Source organism: Euleptes europaea, chromosome 9, assembly GCF_029931775.1.
Source record: "Euleptes europaea isolate rEulEur1 chromosome 9, rEulEur1.hap1, whole genome shotgun sequence".
Taxonomy (NCBI): Eukaryota; Metazoa; Chordata; class Lepidosauria; order Squamata; family Sphaerodactylidae; genus Euleptes; species Euleptes europaea.
In genome coordinates this window covers 45,282,458-45,298,877 of record NC_079320.1, presented here as the reverse complement: position 1 = coordinate 45,298,877, position 16,420 = coordinate 45,282,458, and the positions used below count along the sequence as shown (strand labels likewise).

At 44.8% G+C, this 16,420-nt stretch overlaps 1 protein-coding gene across 1 annotated transcript in view; it reads left to right on the top strand.

Annotated features, from left to right (window-relative positions):
• Positions 1-4,124: 4,124 nt before the first annotated feature.
• The window catches only part of FBXW7 (F-box and WD repeat domain containing 7), a 143,434-nt gene continuing 131,138 nt past the window's right edge, over positions 4,125-16,420 (top strand). Inside the window, exon 1 of the mRNA XM_056855171.1 lies at positions 4,125-4,189. The gene's annotated coding sequence lies outside the window, so the exon portion shown is untranslated. The remainder of the gene's footprint in view (positions 4,190-16,420) is intronic.

The following is a 16,420-nucleotide window of genomic DNA, read 5'->3' as shown; positions in this document are numbered from 1 at the left end:
AGGTAAAGGTCCCCTGTGCAAGCACTGGGTCATTCTTGACCCATGGGGTGATGTCACATCCCGATGTTTCCTAGGCAGACTTTGTTTACGGTAGGGCTGTTGAAAAAAAATTCGGTAAAATTAGGATTCGGCAAAATTTGGCCTGTTTTGATTTGGGAAATGCCGAAGTCCGAACTCCCCTGATTCGGATACGTGGAATTCGGCACTAAGTCCCAAGTTTGGGGAACAATTCGGCCAAATAAAGCCATTAAAAACACATTCACGCCTTTCTGTGGTTCCGGGGGGGGGGCATGTTTGGAGGTAGAGGTCCCAAACTTTCAGTGTAGCTTGAGGGGATCCTTCTTGCGAGAACCCCCATGTTTTGTGAAGATTGGGTGAGGGCCCCCCAAGTTATGGGGCCCAGAAAGGGTCCCCCATCTGCCCATTGGAATAAAGCCATTAAAAATACATTCACGGCTTTCCACGGCTCCGGGGGGGGGGCATTTTTGGAGGTAGAGGTCCCAAACTTTCAGTGTAGCTTGAGGGGACCCTTCTTGCAAGAACCCCAAGTTTTGTGAAGATTGGGTCAGGGCCCCCCGAGACATGGGGCCCGGAAGGGGTCCCCCCCAATCTGTCCATTACAATAAAGCCATTACAAATACATTTGCGGCTTTCCGCGGCTCCAGGGGGGCATTTTTGGAGGTAGAGGTTCCACACTTTCAGTGTAGCTTGAGGGGACCCCTCTTGCAAGAACCCCCAAGTTTTGTTAAGATTGGGTCAGGGCCCCCCGCGTTATGGGGCCCGGAAGGGGTCCCCCATCTGCCCATTGGAATAAAGCCATTAAAAGGGATGTACTAAAACGAATGACAACTCAGCCCATTGGAAGCAATGGGAGAGGCTGCCCAGCCCATTGCAGATAATGGGAGAGGGGAATGTCGGCTGACTTGCATTGACTCCACTGAAATACATTACAGGGGATGTACTAAAAAGAATGACAGGCTAGCCCAGGGGTCGGCAAACTCATTAGTCAAAAGAGCCAAATATCAACAGTACAATGATTGAGATTTCTTTTGAGAGCTAAATTTCTTAAACTTAAACTATATAGGTAGGTACACTGTTTATTAACTTAATAAACTTTAATTAAAGTTTCAAGTCCTAATTAAACTATAGGTACACTGAATAAAACTTGATATCATACTTAATAATGATCTTATTTATTGATAAAAATTAAATTGTAAGTAAGGTATCCATAAAATTAAATCATTTTTTAACAAATCACAGTTTAACAAATTGCTGCTGTTAGCACTATTTTAGTTTTCTGCTTTAACCCCTCATCTGCTTTGGGAGAATCAAATCTGTTTTGTGGCTGTTTTGGGGCCAAAGAGCCGCATGCGGCTCGCGAGTCGCGGTTTGCTGACCTCTGGGCTAGCCCATTCAAAACAATTGGAGCGGCTGCACAGCCCATTGGAAACAATAGGAACCAGCCAGAGAGAGACTCACTGACCCACAGTTAACTCCACACGAAGTTGACAATCGGTGAAAACAGTAGAAAGCACAGTCCCACACAGAGGCAATCAAGCCCACCCCCCAGCAGAACAGATAAACCCACCCCCCTTTGGCTTTTCCGTTCACACACAATCCCCCTCCCCCACATACACATAGTCTCTGGCTATTTATGCACGGGAGGTTTTGCCTTGGATTTGCCGCTCTCTAGATGCACATTAAGGATTGCCTGCTCCCATTCATTCCAATGGGTCGATGGGGGGGACCCCATAACTCAGGATTAATTGCCTTTTAGTCAGACCCCCGGGTTGGGGTAATGGTACGGTCCAACTACCGAGGCAACCAGACCCCCGGGCTGGGGTAATGGTACGGCCCAACTGCCAGGCAACCAGACCCCCAGGCCGGGGTAATGGTACGGCCCAACGCGAATGTGTTTTTAAAGGCTGTATTCCAATGGGCAGATGGGTGGGGGGACCCCTTCCGGGCCCCATAATTCGGGACCCCTGACCCAATCTTTACAAAACGTGGAGGTTCTTGCAAGAAGGGTCCCCTCAAGCTACACTTTACCTCCAAAAATGCCCCCCGGAGCTGCAGAAAGCCACAAATGTGTTTGTAATGGCTTTATCCCAATGGGCAGATGGGGGGACCTGTTTCGGGCCCCATAACTCGGGACCCCCTGACCCAATCTTTACAAAACATGGGGGTTCTTGCAAGAAGGGCCCCCTCAAGCTACACTGAAAGTTTGGGACCTCTACCTCCAAACATGCCCCCCCCAGAACCGCGGAAAGGTGCGAATGTGCACCCCCCCACGTGGATTTCTCACTAAAACAGACACTCTCTCTTTCTCACCCCGGGCCACGCAGCAGCTGGGCTCATACACTCAACTGCAATTGATTGGCCAGAAGAAGACCCGGCTTGGCTACCATTGGCCACGGAAGAATGCTGCTAGTTGCTTACTAAGTGACGGTTATGCTGCTGATTCGGAGCCCCTGAATTTGCCGAATTTATTCGGCGATCGCCCCAAACTCGCCAAATTCGGCTTATCGTTTTTCCACCTTTTTAAAAATTCGGTTCCGTCCAAACAAAACCGCCGAATCGGGGGAAATTCGGCTGTTTTTCGGTTCACGACGAACCGAATCGACAGCCCTAGTTTACGGGGTGGTTTGCCAGTGCCTTCCCCCGCCATCTTCCCTTTACCCCCCGCAAGCTGGGTACTCATTTTACCGACCTCGGAAAGATGGAAGGCTGAGTCAACCTTGAGCCGGCTACCTGAAACCAACTTCCGCCAGGATCAAACTCAGGTTGTGAGCAGAGCTTTGGACTGCACTACTGCAGCTTACCACTCTGCGCCACGGCGTAGGATCCAACATAGCAACAAGAAGAGCTGGTGAAATCTGACAGGCAGTACGCTGAAAAGAAACATTGGCAAAGGCTCGAAAGAGCTGATTTGAGCTAACGGTGTTCACATGGGCAGATTCACGTGTACTTTCCTATAGGGACGTCACAAAGTACGCCTCTTGCATTTCGTGGCCTTTTCGATCACAGTTTACACCCCACCCCCACGTATGTACCTGCAGACTGAGAAGTCACTTCACGCATCCGAAGTGGGCTCTAACAGCCTATGGACACTTACGATTCACAATGTGCCACATGGTTTCAGTTGTATGAAGTCTCTCACCTCGACACTCAACAGGGTCTACTTTCCCAACCCTAACCTTGCGGCACCCCCCTCGCTATCTCGGAAGGATCCCCTGCGGATCGATATCCAGCGGCGGCCCGACCACGCGAGGGCAACGTACGCCCGAGGTCCCAGCCTGCGCCTTGCCTGACTGCGCCTGCGCAGAGCCAGGTGACGGGCAGGGCCCGAGCTCCTCGCTCGCTCCGGGCTCCTTCCCGCGTCCTGCGCGACGTTCCTCAGCAGCCACACCCTGCCTCGTCCAGCCGGCGCAGCCTCCTCCGTGCGTCATCACGATGCGCCGGGCGGGGCTGGAGAAGGCGGGTGAAAGGGTGCCGTTGCCTGGCTACGCCGATGTCATCCCCCTGCGCCGCCGCCGCCAGGCCGTCCCCTCCTTTCCCTCCACCCGCTGACTGTGTGTGAGGGACTGGAGACCAGCGGCTCTCCGCGCGCGCTGAACGGCCGCCCCGTCCCGCGGCCCCGCGCCTCGCCCTCCGCCCCGCACACGCTCCCGTCCCCGCCTCTGTCCGGCGGGGCGACCGGACGGCGCGCGGAGACCCAGTCACCCCCATGCCTGGGAGCGGGGCGGGAGCGGCGCTGAGCCCGGCCGCCCGGCTCCGCTTCCGCGCCGCCTCCGCCTGGCTGGGGCCCTAGCAGCGCCGGCCGCCGCGGGCTCGGGAAGTGCATGAGAGCCCGGCCGGGGCCGCGGCCCGACCCACTCGCCGCCTCCCCCCCCTCCAAGGCCGGGGTGGCCGGACCGGCCCCGGGGGGAAGCGGCGGGCAGCTCCGTGGAGGTGGCGGCTCCATGTGAGGAGGGCCCCGGACGCGCTGTCGGGCTGCTCCCCGGGCCCCGGGAGGCGGCGAGAGAGCTCCGGCGCCCGGGCTGGATCCTCACGCCGGGGCGACGCTTCCCTGCAGCCCAGCTCGCTGCGACGGCCCCAAGCCCGGCCTGCCTCGTCCCCCTTCCTCCCGGGGCAGCAGCTGCGGTCGCCGCAGGAAACCCAGCCGGACGCTGCTACTCTCGCTCCCAAAGTAAGTAAAACCGGGGGTGGGGGAGAGAGGACCGGCAGGGGCGACCCGCTGTTGGCGTCCCCTTCCCTGGGGCTCTGCAGGTGCTGCACGTGGTCTCGTAGCCTTCTCCCTCCTCCTCCTCCTCCTCCTCCTCCCCCCCGTTCCGGTGCGAAGGAAAGGGGTGGGGACCCTGGGGGATGCTGGAGGGGATGCTCCTGGGGCGGGGCGGAGGGCGGCCGGCCGCTGCCCCCTCGTTTCATATGCGCCTCACGTCCCCGGGCGCTCTGCACGGTCTGCTGCGCTCAGCGACCCTCCCTCTCAGGAAGCCTCGCCCCCTTCCCCTCGCCCCTCTTATTCTCAGGGGGTCGGCGGAAACGATTGGTGTGTATCTTCACGGGGCTTTGGCTGGCTTTGTTGGGTAGCTTAATGAGACCAGAGGGGCTCCGGAGCGCCAATCGAAAAACGGCTTGGCCCATCATAGTTGCTCTGAGAGTTTTCTCGCCCCGAATTTCGCCTCCGCCTGCTTCCTGGCGAGAGAGAAATCGAAAATTTTCAAAACCTGGCATCGTGAACAATGAGTTTCTTTAGAGAGAGTTTTAAAAACCTAGCAGAGGCATCCTCGGAGTATCTTGCTGCATATGTTCTTCTCCTTCTCTTCCTTAAGCAGGAGTTCTTCTGGAAGATTGCTTTGTGGTCGGAGTGAATGTATGTGTCCGATCTGGATCCAAAGATGCTACTTCTGATGATAGGCATGTGTGTATGTTGGCTTCTCCCCAGCCTTTAATACGAAGACAAACTAATCCTCGGCTAAGTAAAGCAGTTTAAAATATGCTGCAGTCTTATGTGCACACGTGCAGGAAGTTTCATTGAACTCAGTAGGACTTGTTTAATAGTAAGCATTGAGTTGATTCTCAGGAGTTCAAAACACGAGAAGCAAATTCCATTGAAATCACTGCCTCACCTCTGTGAAGTTGATCTTTAAAATCAGAATGATCAAGTGTAAAATGCAGTTATTGAATGGAATGTTGTGTTTGAGCCAGATTCTAAACCTATCCAGTTTTGTCTATGGAGGTATAACTTGATGCAGACAAAAGCACATGACAGGAGCTAGAATTCAACAGTAGTTTGCATATGGTTTTTGGGATAACTTCTGTATCCACAGTGCCTTTTGTGGTAGTTTCTTGACACGTGTGTGTGTAAAGTGCTGTCAAGTCGCAGCCAACTTATGGCGACCCCTTTTTGGGGTTTTCATGGCAAGAGACTAACAGAGGTGGTTTGCCAGTGCCTTCCTCTGCACAGCAACCCTGGTATTCCTTGGTGGTCTCCCATCCAAATACTAACCAGGGCTGACCCTGCTTAGCTTCTGAGATCTGACGAGATCAGGCTAGCCTGGGCCATTCAGGTCAGGGCAGTTTCTTGACATAGGAGTGCTTAAACAATAAAGTTCCTATTTTTCTTTGAACTGAAAATGCCAAATTTTAAGTAATTAATGGTACAGTATGTAACTCATTCACTCTAGAACATCACGTTGAAATGAATGGGACTTCTGTAGATGAAAATGTGCCCATTTTTTCATATGTCATTTGCCATTCTTTCATCTGAAGAAAGATATGTGTACATATTCTTAACAGCTTTGTTAATATTTTATGTAAATAACTTAATGTCAAAAGTAACAGTAAGGGTTAGTAGTCCATAAAACACAGTTTAAAAGAATTCCAACTGACTTGTGCTGTGTACTAGCTGTCCATTCACTTCCATTGTTCTTCTTTTTCCTTATCTCAACAGCTGGTATTGTGTCTTCATTGAAACATTCTCCAATATGTTTAATGAAGACAGCACTGTTGTTCACCTGTCTCTTTGTGCATCTGGTATTCCCTTTTCTCAGTATCTCTGTGTACTGTTTACCTTATGACTATGCTTTATCTGTTGTCCTTTCCCTTTAATACTTCAGTATATCAAAAAACAAGTAAAGTGTCACTTAAATATTGTCGAAGGCTTTCACTGTCAGAGTTCATTGGTTCTCGTAGGTTATCCGGGCTGTGTAACACTGAAGTACAGTGTCTCTCAGTGTCAAGTGTGTAAGAAGAGTAATATATAGTCAGAAAGGGGTTGGGTTATTACTCTTCCTACACACTTGACACTGAGAGACACTGTCCTTCAGTGTTACTCCTCTGAAGATGCCGGCCACAGCTGCTGGCAAAACGTCAGGAAAGAAAATACCAAGACCACGGTTACACAGCCCGGATAACCTACGAGAACCAATGTCATTTAAATATTTGTTATACCAGAGTTAAATAGTCTGAACTGGAGGCTAAAAGAGCAGTTCTGAGCAGTGGGGCTTACTCCCAGGAAAGCATTCTTATGATTACGTTGTAACTTCTGATGATTTTCCGTGTAGTCTGGAAGTCCTTATTTAAAAAATGTGGTTGCAGTTTGATGGGCCTGTTATAATCTGGGAAACTTTGGACCTTGTGGCATCTGATAATATTCATTCTGTACTGAATTGTATTACCCAGAATTCAGTGCATCTAATATTCACACGCAGCTTCTCTGTATCCACCAGGCTACGATAGTATTTCTCATTGTATTTCATTCAGTCCTGTATTTTAGTACAGGTTAGAACAGTGCCCAACTCCAGTCTTTAAGTAATATCCTGAAAACGGTTACTTAGAAATGAATTCTGTTTTTAAATAGTGGCATTTCTAAGTTCATGTGTAATTGAGGCATTGAGTCTACCTGTTTTGTCCCAAAATTCATCTTTTCCAAAACTAACAGCAATATAGTCTCTCCTGTATTTTTGTTTGCTATCGGATTCAGTATGACCTCCATAGTTTAGCATGTCCCTTTCTCACTTCGGTCTGGACTTTAGTAGTAGCAGCAACAACAAAAAGGGGCTGAGTAGTGTAGCTGTGTTTTGTCTCAGAAAGCCTTGTCATTTGTGACATTTTGTGGGCTTCCCATGGTTGCTGGCTCACTGAGTTGTTTACAAGATATTTCTCCTATTTGACAGTTGGTTGGGGTATCCTTGTTGTTCTTTATGATCCTGGAACTATTTGTTAAGATCTGGGCTTTGTGGCTCTTTCTTTCCAGTACTTTACTATTGTCTTGCTTTCTTGTGCTGTTTTCCCTCTCCTGTTGTATCCCTTTGTCTTTGTCCTCTGAAGTTAGTTCCTCTCTCTCTCTCTCTCTCTCTCTCTCCCTCTCCCCCCCCTCTCTAAAATAAAAATTGATCTACCCAACTAGACCATAGCAAAAGTGAGTGTGGCCACTCTCCAGTTATGTTTTTAGTGCTTTGATCAATTACGTTCTTCATATGCTCCAGAAGAGTAGAACTGTTTATAGTTTTTGCTAAGGAATACACAGTAGCGAGGCTTGGTACAGATAGTGGTTTTGCATTGCATGAATGACCCTTGGCTTTGTGTTCTCCCTTCTCTTCTTTGCTTGCTCAGATTCTTTCTGTAGCATCCTGCTTTGTGGTAAGCACTAGTTTGCTGCTACTGGGCAAACCAGAATTGGAAACCATAGTTTGTGATGTCCAATTCTGGCTGCACAGACAGTGGCTTGTATGGTTAAAATACAGCAGTGAATGGTGATTTTCTGTAAACTAGGAAGTGAGGGCTGGAGTAGAGTGTCCAAGGAAAGGGGAAAAGGGAGTATTATGACAAGGTCCAAAGCTTCAGTGTCACGTGAGCCAAAGAATCAACTTCTGTCTTTGAGACTAACAAAATTATTGTGGGCTGAGCCTTGCTGACAGGTATCAACCAAATTGATCCGATAAAGCAGACACAACCTTCTTTTGTCACTTTTTTTGCTGTAGGGTAGCTTACAGTGAGATGTGGTGAATCCATGCTTCAAAGCATTGTTTGGCAATACGTTGATTGTGTGATGGAAATTTATCATTAGTTGGTTTGCTAATAGTTGGTATATAGTCATTCCTGGCTTTGTCTTTTTCAGTGACCCAGTCTGTTACAGTCTGGGAAATGCTGATGACAGTAGTGAAGGGGTCAAATATTTTCCATACACACAAACTGTCATCATTACATTGTGGGTTAAAGACTGCTTCATAGGTTGTGTCCACTTTATTGAAGTTCCTCGAAAAAGCCTCTGAATAGTTTCTGTCCCAGTGGCTCAGTTAATATACACATGTTGCTCAATGCACAGCTATATGGAGGCAAGCAGTTTGCATGTCTGGCTCCTCATATGATTCTGACATCTTTAACCATGCTACTTCAAACACAGGAAAAATGGTGATTGCTTTGACAAGTTCAAAACTTCTAGAATATTTTGAGGAGTTGTGTAAAACTCCTTGATATGTGAATTTGCTTGCAGCACGATGATAAAATGTGTTTGTTTTTTTTGTTTAGTGCCAGTTTTGATTCCTGGTCTCCATGGGTAAATATTTCATGCAGCAGTTCTAGGGGAGACACTTTCTTGAAAAGTTGAAGCATTTCTGCTAGTCAGAGGAGATGTTCTGGGCCCCAGTGGTCTAACTTGGCAGTGCTGTATGATTAGTTGTATGTCAAGCATCAGCCCTAATGAATTAGGGTGATTTAAACAGCAAATTACTCACGAGGACATTTATTTATTTATTTTTATTTAAATGTATAGCCTGCCTTCATTCCTAGCCAGGCCGGGCTCAAAGCAGGTAACAACACTTTAAAAAATATAAATCCATAAAACTCCCAGTGTTAAAACAGCAATAATCATAAAACAACTATGCATTTATCAAGATGGCACTTATTTGGATAGTAAGACTGGTAGCAGCCACTGTAGACCCAGTCAAGCAGTTAAACCCCTCAAGTAAACAGAAGGTGGGGGAGGGATGGGGAGACCAGCACCAATGTAAAACTTGTGGCTGCCCTCAATTGTAGGCCTGGGGGAATAATTCTGTCTGACAGGGATCTGTATCACTTATACATTGAGCACAGTCTACTTGTGGAACTTCCATCTGGGCTATCCATGGGATGGCCACACAGAGCCTGACATCAATATGCCAGTTTTATCTTCCTAAGCTTCTCAGAGAATGCCAGCACACACATATTTGTGTGTATATTTTATGGAAATGTTAAGTACCAGACAGGAAAAAAATGTTACTGCTACTTCATTACTTAACAGCATTTTTTCTTTAATTTTCAGTACAGTTGTCCAACTGCCACTGTACAATAAAATGCCTCTGCTACTTTACAGTTGATTCTTCTGCCACTGTTCCATTGATGAGATAAATAAAGGCTTCAAATATGTCATAATATGGTCAGCATATAGTTAAGGGTGTGAATATATTGCTTGGGGATTCAGTCAAGAATGTGTATATCTCTGTTACGTGGGCATAGAGAGTTTGTTTCTGGTATATTCCTCTTTCCTGCAACCAGAGTGCCTGTTTCCTTAAAGCAAATACCAACTTGTGTGCTTGAGGGAGCACTTTGGAGGTATGATGAGAAGACAAGCAATGTGTCAGGCAGTGGAGACCTCCCATGACTTGACCCAGGACAGATGACCAGAGCGAGGGGAAAAGCTCTACTCACCTTGCTCTGAAAGTCCCAAGGCTGGACTTTATGATGAGACTTTCCAGTTTCTTCCTAGTCTTCTTGAACAACTGTCAATTTCTACAGCAAATAAGGGAGGTGTCTTTAAGGAGCCTCACTCAATATATAGCTCTGGTTAAATCTCTAAACTTTGCCTATCCTAAGTCTGAACAATGTAGGGGTTGTATAGCTGTAGTAATGTGTAATCATATAATTAAAGACTGATACATATGCACAAATGGAGCATATCTAGGTTGTCTAGCTGACTTTATGTAGCACTTCTAAATTTTAATGCCCAGCAGAGTTGTTACACATTTTAATGTCATGCTGCTAAAATACATGTGTTCCAGAGGTTCACAGTGCAATCCTCAGGAGAGTTACTCCATTCTAAGCCAGTAAATTTAGACTGCAGTAACTGCACAGGATTGCACTGTTACTTTCTGAAGGAGCTGCATTTCTAGCATATGACCTATAGAAGTAACTTTCAGTAGTACATTTATAGAACAGGGGCTATAAAGCTGTGTAGCAAGTGCCGAGACTTAGAATCTTGCCTTCGGGTTCTGGAGTGAACCTATTCCTCAGCAGTTTGAAGCTTTCTTTTTTCTTTTTTTTTGTCTGTTGACCAATTACTGCCATCATTCCTTTATGTGATTTGGTTCGTACCCTCTTTTTTAATACCAAAGCTTACTGTGAGAGGGAAAGAGATGGTGGCGGTGCCCTTAGTATTCTGATGCTCAGCAGCATAGTGCTCCTTTGCATCTTGCTATAAATAACACAGAAGCCTTTTTCAGCCATATCTTTAATGCAGACAAAATATTTGGAAACTTTAGTTGACTTCAGCATCTCCTATAAGGCATCATATGTACCAGGAGAGCGAATTGTTTCTCTTAGTCCTTTGAATAAACACCTACTGTAGTAGCTGGGCTGTATGCACCAGTGATTTATTATTTTTTTTTAAAAAAATTACTGTTCAGCCTTTATGAAGTAATCTCAAGGTAATGATACTTTTCATTGTCAGGATGCCTTGGGTACTCATTATTTTAGGATCTTTCTATGATGTGAATTTCCGTTGAGCAGTTTACCTTAATCACTGGTAAAAAGACAAGCAGTGTGCCATTGACTTTAATTTTTAGCCCTGAGTACTGGCAGCAGTTTGGCCTTGAGGACCTGTGTGGGCGCTTGTACCTTGAGAAGTGTCAGCAGGGTGATAAGTGAAAAATTATTTGATGATTGATTTCAAATGACACAATCTCAAGCAGTAAAGTAACAAAGCATTTCTAATAACAAATTCCAGAGAAAAATATAGAAAGGTTCATTCTTGAACTTGATAAGTGGCAATGTGATGATGAAGAAGAGTTGGTTTTTATATGCTGACTTTCTCTACCACTCAAGACAGAATCAAACCGGCTTAGTCACCTTCCCTTCCCCTCCCCACAACAGACACCCTGTGAAGTAGGTGGGGCTGAGTGAGTGTGACTAGCCCAAGGTCACATGTAGGAGTGGGGAAACAAATCCAGTTCACCAGGTTAGCCTCCGCCGCTCATGTGGAGGAGTGGGGAATCAAACCCGGTTCTCCAGATTAGAGTCCACCGCTCCAAACTACCGCTCTTAACCACTACACCACACTGGCTCTCATGCAGATGTTATTCAGTTCTGAAACTTTCATGTGGTATAAACACTGTGTGTTCAAAGTTGCGATTTCAGACTACCTTAAGTGACCATGGAATAATGTGAACGGCTTATTGAAAACAACTTGTGAGCTAGCTTTAACCCATAGTTTTTGTCATGTTGGCCTAGAACAGAGAATCCAGCAGTGTATAGATTGCTATGCATGTATGCCTGATAATACGTAGGGCTAGATCCCGTGAAACCTGACCAGGGGGGCACTCCCTTAGGTGTATCTCTCCCATCTTTTCCTAATGGTTGCTCAGATGACCCCTTTCCCCAAACCAGTCCTGGGGCTCAGAGGAGCCTGGAGCTAGTGTGGGGTAGTGGTTCGAATGTTAGACTAGGGTCTGGGAGGTTTGAATCTGTACTCTGCCATGGAAGCTTGCTTGGTGACCTTGGGCCAGTAATTCTCTCTCAGCCTAACCTGCCTTATAGGGTTGTTGTGAGAATAAAATAAAGGAGTAATGTAAACTGTTTTGGGGTCCCTGCTTATTAGAGAGAAAGGTAAGGTATAAATTAAATAAATAAATAAAGTGGTATAAGGCATAGGGGGCTGTTGTGAAGAGGGAAATCTGGGCAAAGTTGCCCCATCTCTCAGGTGCATTGATGGAACACTTGCGCTGCTGCACTTACTCCATTCGATGAAGCAGTACTTTTGGGTCAGTTTCTTAATTCCCCTCCTTGCTACATGGCTCATGGCATTTAGTCCATGAGTTTCCTCTGATCCTCAGCATTAGCTTCTTGGGCTAAGGGACTGCTGAGGAGGAGGAAGGTGGGAAAATATTTGTTTCTGCGATTGCTCTGCATCACAGAATCCAAGCCATAATGCGCACCTGTCAGGGAGTGGGATGGAGATTGATATACGACATAAAGGGCTTGTGTGCCCAAATATAGTTCAGATGTGTGACCCATCTTCCAATATGTTTGAGGTTTATCCAGTATCCTGTGTGAGTCAATAGATTCTTTTTCTTCATATTTTGAATCTAGTTTCCATTTGTCATGTTAGGCTGTTATTGGCTTAACAGCGCCCTTCTATTCTTGTAACAGTGCAATACAATATGAGGCACTTGTCTCACTTTCTGCCCTTCCTGTTAAAAATAAACCTTGAATACCTTTTAGCTATGTATCTTCAATGTTTTTGAATTTCCTAACTCAGGTTCTTATTCAGGCCTTCAAGATTTGCTCTTATTGAAGACAAAACAAGTTGGATTTATAGGCAACCCTTTTTTTCTTCCTCATGAGAAAATGTGAGAGCTGTATAGCAGTTTGCTGGAGGAAACAGGACAATCAAGAAGGGGTTTGGAGCGAAGTTGGAGGCTTGCCAAGAACAGTATATACAATGGGAGGGGTGGGAGATTGTGTCTGGAAGGGAAAGCTGACTTTATGAAAAGGGTACAAGAGTAAAAAGTGTAAAAAGCCAGAAAATACTCGTGTTCAGAGTGAGGCTAAGTTGAAGTGTGTGACTTTGGCTGAGGTTGAGATTGTAGTTCATTTAGTAACAGAGACGTAGATGCTTGGAAGCTGTAAAATTATTTAGTATTAGTGTTTTGACGAGTGCTGGTGTGGGTAAATAAGAGAACTAACCTTATATTGTTTTAGTTTGTACTCTTGTATTTGAATCTTTATTACTGAGTAAACTAAACTGGAAAAAAGGAATGTGTATTACTTTTCTGTTCTTCCCTTCCTTCAGGGAGCTCAGGGCAATGTTTAGACTACATAAGAATCTTGTGAGGTAGGTTAGGCTGAGAGAGAGAGAGTGACTTGCCTAAAGCCGACTTGTGAACTTAATGCAATTAAATTATCTCTATTGATATATCCCTTAGAGGGGATTTTAACTTGGATTTCTGTGGAGACAATAAGACACACAGTGGAAATAGCAAGGTTGTTTTTTGTAGTTTCCTAAAAACCTTGTGCTGCAAGGTTATTTTTTGTAGTTTCCTAACAATGAAACTCTCTTTGTAAACAACTCTTAGCGTTTAAAGCTCATTTACGTTATACAATCTCTGCTTCAGAGACACTGGGATTTTGGCAAAGTGTTGAATGTGTAGCTTAAATCTTGTCAGTAAAGCTAAACTTGTTTCAGGTAACACGCTCTAACAATAGAAACGCCAATCTACTATCTGAAGCTTGGTCATTAAGAAGTCCTTATTGAAATTTAGCAACTATGACCAGAGTTTCTCGTATCATTGCAGCCTTATATAAACAGTATTTCTGTTTATCAGAAGTTCTGACTAAATGTCTTCATGTGAAGTCCTGGCTACTTCGATAAATTCTATAGAGATCATGGTATTAGTCTGTTGCTGCAAAAGCAAAATCTTATGGCAACTTAAAGACAAACTTACACTGGAATAATATGACATGAAATAAAGCCCATGTCAGATATATGAAGTGATTAGTGGTAGCTGGTATACAGTATAGAAATCTGAGCAGAAAGAGAACAAAGTATTTCTGACTTTTTACCCAAATTAGACGTTAAAATGGATAACTCTTGGAAGACTCCAATGTGAAGCCCTTTAACTGGAATATTTGCAAATTTGTCACTGTGAAATATGGTCTCAGTAAATACTGGGAATGGTAACTTGCTATAGAAAGTAATTGTCCATCTTTAGGCATTTATTTTTATTATTGATAAGTGATGGATAAGAGCCCCGTGGCACAGAGTGGTAAGCTGCAGTACTGCAGTCCAAGCTCTGCTCACGACCTGAGTTCAATCTCAGCAGAAATTGGTTTCAGGTAGCCGGCTCAAGGTTGACTCAGCCTTCTATCTTTCCGAGGTCGGTAAAATGAGTACCCGGCTTGCTGGAGGTAAAGGGAAGATGACTGGGGAAGGCACTGGCAAACCACCCCCTAAACAAAGTCTGCCCAGTAAATGTTGGGATGTGACATCACCCCATGGGTCAGGAATGAACCGGTGCTTGCACAGGGGACCTTTACTTTTTAAGTAATGTATATCTAATCCAAATTTAAGAGATATCCATTTACTATTAACTGTTTTCTGATTGGCAGTATGGATTCCTAAAAGCTTTTAAGTCAATCAAATAAAATTACCTGACACAAAATGTATACAAAAACATGATAAATAAGTGAAAAAATGAAATGGGGTATATCCCTTTGGTTTAGTGTCTGTCAGAAAACATGAGATGAGCAAAGATTGTGAAGCGGCCTGTGTCACACTGTTTAGAATGTAACAAGTTAGCTCTTGTCTCCTGGAAAGTAAACACTTCCATGAAATTGGTCAAGCAGCAGCAAGGCGCTGTTTATGCTTCCCTTGGAGTGGCCAGCCTTGCAATTTGTGAACTTTGTTTTTTCAGTAAAAGAATAATATGTTGGGTGGTGATTGTATTGACAGACTTTGCATTTTAGCTGTGTTGCTAGTGGAGTTTTGCTGCAGGATCATGGAATTGAAATTAGTATGCTTCAACTTATATAACTATTCAAAGAAGTGAGCTTGTTTTAAGAGACATTTCTAGAGTTTGTGGGAAAGCCAGAAATATTGCAGTTAGATGCATTCTCTGAGGCTTCTGATGTTTCATAGACTAACAAAAGGTTGCTTTATTAGTTGCTTTAATGAACAAATCGCTTTATTGGCTTAGACATACTGGTAGCTTTGTCGGTCCAAACAGCTATGAGTTCTTATTTCAATTCACCATTGTGCTCAAGTAGTGAAGTGATAGCCATTGACCTTCTACTAAAGCACAATAAAAAGTTTTTGTGAAGAAAAGTGCACAAGGAAAACTGCAACACAGTTCTTGGACTATAGCTAAACAACTTAAAATGAGTCTTCCTGTGTTCAGACAGACCCTTCTTAGGTTTCTTAGCACACATACCTAAAAACATTGATCCTGGACCTAGCTGTAAGGTTGTGAAATCTTTTTGTGTGAAAGAAATAACCAAACTAATGTTGTACTCTTGTATTCAGAATCCTTAGCTAACAAAGCAAAATGAAATGGACTAATAATAGAGTTGTTGTACTAGGAAGGTGTCTTTATGCTTTTGTTATTCCTGAGCAATTTGAGTGATTAAATTCTAACCTGAGACTATAATTATAACGAAATTGTATAGCCACGTTTTCAGGAAGATTGGAGTATTGCCACCACTGACTAGTAGGCATCATTACTTATTAAAATATGCAGTGAAAAATATGAAGAGAGGTATCCAGCAGGAGCTCATTTTATGGTTTACTACTCATTTGCTTTTCTCACTAGCTTATCACCTGGTGTTATATAGATCTGTTTTTGTGTTGAGAAAAAATATTCAAAATCCAAGGAAAGGAACGTTTACTGCATGCTAAAACTGGGTGAGTGGGGGAGAATTGTAACTATAACAAAGAAGTTTTACTTTTTGGATTCCTGCAAGTATGTATCTGTTGTGGATGAGAGGCTGATGGAAGGGCACACTCTGTGGCTGGGAGAATGCGAGAAAGATGCTCTTCTCTGGGTAGAGAGCATCCTTTACAACTGACAGGGTAAGCATGCTGGTTCTTGGCTGCGTTAAGACCTCTTATTTGGAGGAGCCATGTTCTGGCAGTCTTGAGCCCCAGGACCTGGCACTCAGATTGTTTAAGACCCTGGGAGTCCATGTGGGCAGGAGTGTGAAAAAGAGGGGGTTGTTCCTTTGTTTGGAGGTTCGTTGGAAGAGTTGTTGGTTGGTCTTTTGGGGCCGTCTCCTGTGTGCATTTGCAATTGAAGGATGACAGTGGGAAATTATGGTAAAGATTATTGGAGGGGCATTGTGCAACTAACCAAATATGCCATGGATTGTAAGTGCCTAATCAATAACTTTCCTTTTGTTTATTTTGCTTAGTGCACTTCGATCTTGTGGCGCCCTGAGTTTGTGTGTTGTTAAAATAAAGTTGTTTAATTTTCTGTACTCAGGTGTTTTGTATGTTAATATAGTTTTATAGTCGTCTTGTGTAATGGAGACACAGTGGCTACATTTTGAGAGTCCAACAGCCAGTGGGCTTTTGCGACATGTTCTTTGAATGAACTGAACTTGTTGGAGAAATCTGGGATTTTACACCCAGTGCAGGGTGAGCAATATAAGACAGCTCTTCTTTAGTTGT